At 46.0% G+C, this 6,551-nt stretch overlaps 2 non-coding genes across 2 annotated transcripts; one reads left to right on the top strand and one right to left on the bottom strand.

The window, feature by feature from the left end:
• Positions 1-979: 979 nt before the first annotated feature.
• Positions 980-1,050, bottom strand: TRNAG-CCC (transfer RNA glycine (anticodon CCC)). The gene has a single exon. It is a non-coding gene; the product is annotated as a tRNA-Gly (tRNA).
• Positions 1,051-5,097: 4,047 nt separating this feature from the next.
• On the top strand, positions 5,098-5,171 carry TRNAN-GUU (transfer RNA asparagine (anticodon GUU)). Its single transcript has one exon. It is a non-coding gene; the product is annotated as a tRNA-Asn (tRNA).
• The last annotated feature ends 1,380 nt before the right edge of the window (positions 5,172-6,551 follow it).

Raw genomic sequence — 6,551 nt, 5'->3', positions numbered from 1 at the left:
AGAAATTATACCACAGTTCTGAATTTATTAATTAAATTTCAGACTTCCAAGAGAGTTCAAAACAAAACAAAACACAAATACATGAATAAAATAACTTCAATGCTAACAACACAGAATCACCATTGTTTTATACTTAAACTGTAGAGAGAGAATCTCAGACTGAGGAAACTTTTTTTTGGTGTTTTTTTGTTTGTTTTGTTTTGTTAATCCCCATTCTCCATTGATTTTTAGAGCAAGTAGAAGGGAGGGAGGGAGGGAGAGGAGAGAGAGAGAGAGAGAGAGAGAGAGAGAGAGAGAGAGAGAGAGAGAGACATCAGATGTGAGGGAGACACATTACCCGTTGCCTCCCACATATGCCCCAAGGAGGGCTGGAGCGGGGCTTCGGTGATCTTGCAACCCAAGTACGTGCCCTTGACCAGGAATCAAAGCCCCGACTCCTTAAGCCACGCAGGTCAGGGCAGACTCAGGAAACTCTGGAAATTAAATAAGTCAAGTTTATCTTTAAAACAGAAAGGGGAAAGAAACCTCCCCAAATGTCACTGATCTTGTATTTAAAACCACTGTTGGTTAGGGGGCTTCTCCAAAGATTTTTGGATGAAAATGAATCCCATGTAGTCTGTAAGTCAATCACATGTTAGCATTCTCAAACCGGAATCTGTTCCGAGTATTCAAGAGGAATGAAAGGAAGCCGCTTCCCAGAATCTGTAGTTCGTTTTCCCCTTTTCCAAAAGTATGAATTTCAGACCAACATTTGTGGACACACGTGGCCAGGTACACAGGATCCTTCCTGGGACAGTGAGGGGCCCGGGAGGCACGCGGAGGCCCCCAGGGCTAAGGAAGTTAACATTTGGCTCCCGGTGTCTGGTGTAGATTCCAGGGGCCTTTCACCAGTCCCTGCTGACCTGAGTGCTCCCTCTCAGGATCTCTCCATGGAGTGACCTCGCCCAGTTGTCAGGCAGTAAAAGGAAGCCACACAAGATGCATTGGCCGGGAATTGAACCCGGGTCTCCTGCATGGGAGGCAGGAATTCTACCACTGAACCACCAATGCCCCTTAAAGCTAATATTCCTACTACTGAGACACCAATGTCCCTTGATATCAAATTGTATAACGTCTCAGTTGTCTTGGGAAGATGGAGCTCACAAACCAACAGACATTCTGGTCAAAGGCTTGAGTCGTCAGAAAGCAACACAAAGTGGGGACATTCAAATGCCAATATCAAAACATCTGTTCTGTCAGCGCACACACAACTCTGATAAAGACCCTTTCCAACTGTATAACAGACCCCTTTCCAACTGTATAACAGACCCCTTTCCAACTGTATAACAGACCCCTTTCCAACTGTATAACAGACCCCTGCAGAAAAACATGGGAAATTCATCCACATCCCTTGTTTATGACCCCACATCTGCAATTGTCAGCCTCAAACTACTTACCTTAGAGAGTCTGAGGAAGCAATCTAACTTGCTAGGTTAGGCAAGTAAAATTCTAATCCAAGAAATAAGTAAGGCCCTACCTGGTTTGGCTCAGAGGATAGAGCATTGGCCTGTGGACTCAAGGGTCCCAGGTTCGATTCTGGTCAAGGGACATGTACCTTGGTTGCGGGGCACATCCCCAGTAGGGGGTGTGCAGGAGGCAGCTGATTGATGTTTCTCTCTCTTCGATGTTTCTAACTCTCTCTCCCTCTCCCTTCCTCTCTGTAAAAAGTCAATAAAATATATTAAATTAAAAAAACCACAATAGTATGTGTCTGTTTTTAAGGCATTCACAGCATTTGGATGGATACATACTGTATCATGATTATGAAAATATTAATTAATATTAGGTTTGCAATCAATGTTTGATTGTTTGGAAGAATCTAATCTTCTAAACTGGACTCCCTGTTGTGCTGAGTTTTAGCCTTTGTAACTCTGAGATGCATATTTGGACCCATTCTCCAGGTCTAATTTTTAATTGGGAAGTTTCACACAAATGCATGAAAATATGTTCATTCCATATTGTAAAGTAACATAAGTTAAAGAGCTTATTTAGTATCAGCTCACATATGTATGACAAAAATCCCAAATTGCGTGTGTGTGCATGTGTATATGCATACATACATACATCAAAACTTCACTGTGCTTATTTCTGTGTAGTGTGAGTTTTCTTTTTGCTTATATGTATTTTTAATGAACATGTGTCACAGACAGAATTAAAAATGTTTAATAGGAAAATCAAATAATTTGCAACCAGCTTATAAGAGCAACAGGGGCACCTAAACTCTTGATGAAGTAACTGTTAAAATGTAAACCTCAAATCACCTCTGGGTCTCAGCTAGAGAAATAAGACTGGCAATTATTACAGAAAAAGAAAAAAAAAAAGAAGCCGAAATAATGTTCTGATTAGGAGACAAAGGCAAGGGGTACTTATGAGAAAGGGAAGGGGGACAATTACATCAATAGATAAAAGGCATTTATGTCGATTGCTGCAGATAACACAGTGATGTTTTTATTTTAATTAATTAATTAATTTACTTATTTATTGTTAATCCTGACCTGAGGAGATTCAACAGGACCAAGGGAAGGTGAGCCAATAACGCTAAGATGCATTGCCAGGTGCAGGATTCTGTTGGTTCCAATGATTTTTCTCAAATAGGATCATTTTTACAGAAACAGCCCAACACTGTCAAGGAATCATAGAGGCAGTTATCAGCTTGCTGACGAGCCCTGGAGTAGGAGGAAGACCTGCCATCAGATTGTATGCATCCAATGAAGGAAACCATGCAATGCAAAAAGGAAAGGGAAGAGGAGCAAATGTCTGGCACCAGCTTATGGGTTCCCCTCCAGTCTGTAAACTGCTTGGAAAGGGCCAGTCCAGGGGTATTCTGGCCAGTCTTCGATTAAGTTGGTCGGTACAGAAAACAATCACAGTGATTGGAATCTTGGAAGTTTAGCTGCCCAACAGACACATAGGGTGTCTCTAGATAAGGTCCATACTGTCCCGTTTTGCCGCAGGAAGTCTTAGTTGAGTCAGGAGGGAGCCGCTCCCCTCGTTAGGGGATCAGATGGATGTACAGAAAGCTTGTTGTGCCGGCCAGAGCATGAAGAAAAGGGCCTTTCATCGTGTAGGAGAAATTCCTTGGAATGTAAGTTGGCACGCCTCCTGTTGAAGTCATGCCTTCAGCTGGAGCATCATCCCATCCCGTACACCAAAAGGTTGTGGGTTCGATTACTGGTCGGGCACATATCTAGTTTGCAGGTGTGATTCCCGGTCAGGGTGTGTACAGGAGGCAATCGATGGATGCTTCGTGCTAGCACGTGCACTGGGTCCTTTGTCTTAAAGGTGAAGATTGAGAGAGAGAGAGAGAGAGAGAGAGAGAGAGTTCAAGCTAGCACATGTACAGGTTCCTTTGTCTTAAGTGTTTTTGCCTGTTTTCTAAAGGCAGGAATTTTAGGGGAGGTCTCAGGGAGGATCTCAATAGAATATTCATCAGCTTTCCAGGTGTGTCCTTTAATATGCTGATTCATCAAAATGAGCACAGATAGGGTCAGGGTCGTGGTCTCTACTGATTGGTTGGTGCTAGGGTGTGTGTATGTGTGTGGGGAGTATCATTGGTCATTACTTCTGGTCCTGATCCCAGCCATGGTGTCACTTTGTCTGGTTTTGGTGCTTTTCTGGTCCTGAGGCCTACACAACTGGAGCCTAGATGTTATCTCTAGTTTGAACAAGACGCTGTCTCTGCAGGCAACAGACGGAACGCGTTGATTATTTGATGCTGATCAGACCCTCATTGTCCTGAGGGCTTCATGCTTAATGGAGTGCACGTGCAAGGGAGGAGAGGCAGGTGAGTCAGGTGCTGCTGGATGAGGCCAGTTGGGATGGGCTCTCTGTCTCAGTTTCCCCATTTCACGTGCCAAAGCATTCTCCTCATGTTTTACTCCCCTGCCTCACAGTGAGGAGAGCAATGGACAGAGAGACTCCGGGCTTGTGGGAAAAGTCTCCTTCAGGTACACAGCAGAGTACTGATCAGGACATGCTTGTGAAGAAACTTCTGTGGGTGGTGCTCACACAGGGTAGGGATCATACTCCCACCAGCCGGACAGGACTACTCACAATTCATGGCCACTGCGCAGAGCGCTCAGGGAGGTCTCAGCTACCTCAGTTGTGGGAGGCTGACCTACCCAAAAGCTCAAACAAGCAAGCCCACAAGGGACCAAGCTGTTGACAAGTCACTCAACTGGACCCCAGAACAAAGCCCCATAAGATTGATAGCACTACCAACATAGCCCGTCCCCAAGAAGGTACACTGTGACAATGTCCGCCATTCAGTCAGAGAATGCCAGGCGTGCGCAGGGGAGAATCATCAGTGCACGGAGACCCAACCATAACGGACACGATGCTAACAGTAGCAGAGAGGACATGCATGCTGTTACCATGCCTGTTGCGCATGTCCAAAGAGTACATTAGAAACGCGGAACATATGCGAATGTGTCGAGTCAATCTTTAGAGATAATAAATTCACTAGATGAACAGACAAGACATTGCAGGAAAAAGATGAGAACATAGAGCCATGAGCAATGGAAAATATCCAAAATGAAACAGAGCAAAATTATTATTATTATTATTATTATTATTATTATTTGCAAAATTATTTTTAAATGATGGCTTGATAGGGCAAATTTAAAATGCCCAACCTAGGAGGGGCTCCCGCCTTTTCGCGGTTGCCCCCTTTGACCCCGCCCCGCCCACCTCAGTCAAGGGGAGCCAGCGGAGCGCCGGCGGCCGGGCCATCGGGTGCAGCCTGAGCAAAGGGGCTCCCGGGAGCCCGCGGGCCGTTCGGCTTTCCCCTGCCCCCGTCCCCCCCGGCCCTCCATGGGGCTCAGAGTCTGAGGCGCTAGGGGAGCAAGGCCGGGTGGGGTTATTCGGCTGCTCCATTGCCTTCAGAATCCACCCAAGCACGGGTTTCAAACGCAACCAACACGCAGCGTGGACTCCGCGTCTTCGGTTTCCCGAGGTTTGGGAGTCTGCACGGCCCTCTGTCCAGCAACAAGGGCATGGCTCTACCTAGCAGGGACTAAGGACTTGATCCCCACGACAGTGACACGCTAATCTTTGTAGGTCTCTGTGGCGCAATCGGTTAGCGCGTTCGGCTGTTAACCGAAAGGTTGGTGGTTCGAGCCCACCCAGGGACGCCTTTGTTATTCTTTAAAGGCGGAAGTCAAACCTTTCTTACCTCTCTCTTCGCACTCTTTCAACCATCACCGAAGAGAGACTTCCTCCTTATACACGTGTCTGGACAGTTGTTCAAGCATTTCCATAGGGTAGAAAGATCAATAGCTCTAACGCAGGGTTTACGTGCTTTCTGCAAGACTCCATTTTCTCTCCTTTTGTTGACTTACTATATATCACTCTCTCCTTTGTTATTTCAGCGGCTGCTTTAGGCTCTAGAACACCTGTCACTTACCGCAGTCTGCCTTCAAGTGGTAGAGTACCTCTCCCATTTCCCTCCTGCCCGCCCTTATGCTGCGGTCGTCATGCATTGCACTTGGCATATGCTATAAGCCCCGAAATCCACCGTTATTACTGTTGTTGTGTCCATCCCACGTTCTTAAAGAGATAGATGTAAATGATAAGAAAGACGTCTTACATCTACATATCTATATATGTTCCCATGCAGGTTCCATTCCTGTCGTCCTTCATCCTTCGTGTACACCCTATCTTTTTTTGTGTGTGTGTGCCTTGATTCCCTTGACCATCCTTGCCTTGGAATTTTCTTTGGAGTTCTGAGACCACACCACACACTGTTCATGGTTACCTTCCTGTCTCTCTGTAATACCTCTGTGACTAACCACCACCACCCATAACATATGACAAGAGACGTACGTACCTGTCACACAGCGGAAATCCAATAAATGTTAACACTTGTTACAAGAGCTATAGTAGAGATAAATACAAGATGCTAGCGGAGCGTTCGGGAGAACTGGGAGGGAAATGGTAAGGGGGTCAGAGGAATCCAACGCGGATGCAGAGTAGCTGGAACCTCCCACCGCTGGCTCCCAACCCTGGACGGATTTGCGGCTGAACTGCAGGGCAACCCGCTTTGTAAAACTAGTTGAAGCAGACCACTTGCTACCCAAAGGCTTCTATCACCAAGAAGGGGAACATGATTGACAACTGTCTCTAACACATCACATGTAAGGCCAAAAGGCACTTTACAAAGATAGGTCTTTGTACCTGGATGGAGGGAGAGAGGTAGGTAGGGATGGAGGTGCACACAGAAGGTGGGACCCATCATTTTACGTGTCTGTGCCACAAGTGACATCTGCCCGGCAGTGGATCATCTTATTTTTGTTACTTGGAGGGGATTTTCATTGGCTTCCACATGAAGGTGAGGAGGAAAATCAAATAAATATTCCTCGACGTTTATCAAGCACCTTCTGAAGAAAGGGAACTTGTAAAAATTGGAAGTGGGTTAATGTCATTGTCATGTGCTGCGATGCACTGCCCCCTAGTGGATGAGTGAGACATGACACACGTGTTGTAGGGCTCGTGGTTCTGTCCAGCAATAGAAG

This window comes from Eptesicus fuscus, chromosome 22 (genome assembly GCF_027574615.1).
Source record: "Eptesicus fuscus isolate TK198812 chromosome 22, DD_ASM_mEF_20220401, whole genome shotgun sequence".
Classification (NCBI taxonomy): Eukaryota; Metazoa; Chordata; class Mammalia; order Chiroptera; family Vespertilionidae; genus Eptesicus; species Eptesicus fuscus.
This window is presented reverse-complemented; position numbering and strand designations above follow the sequence as displayed.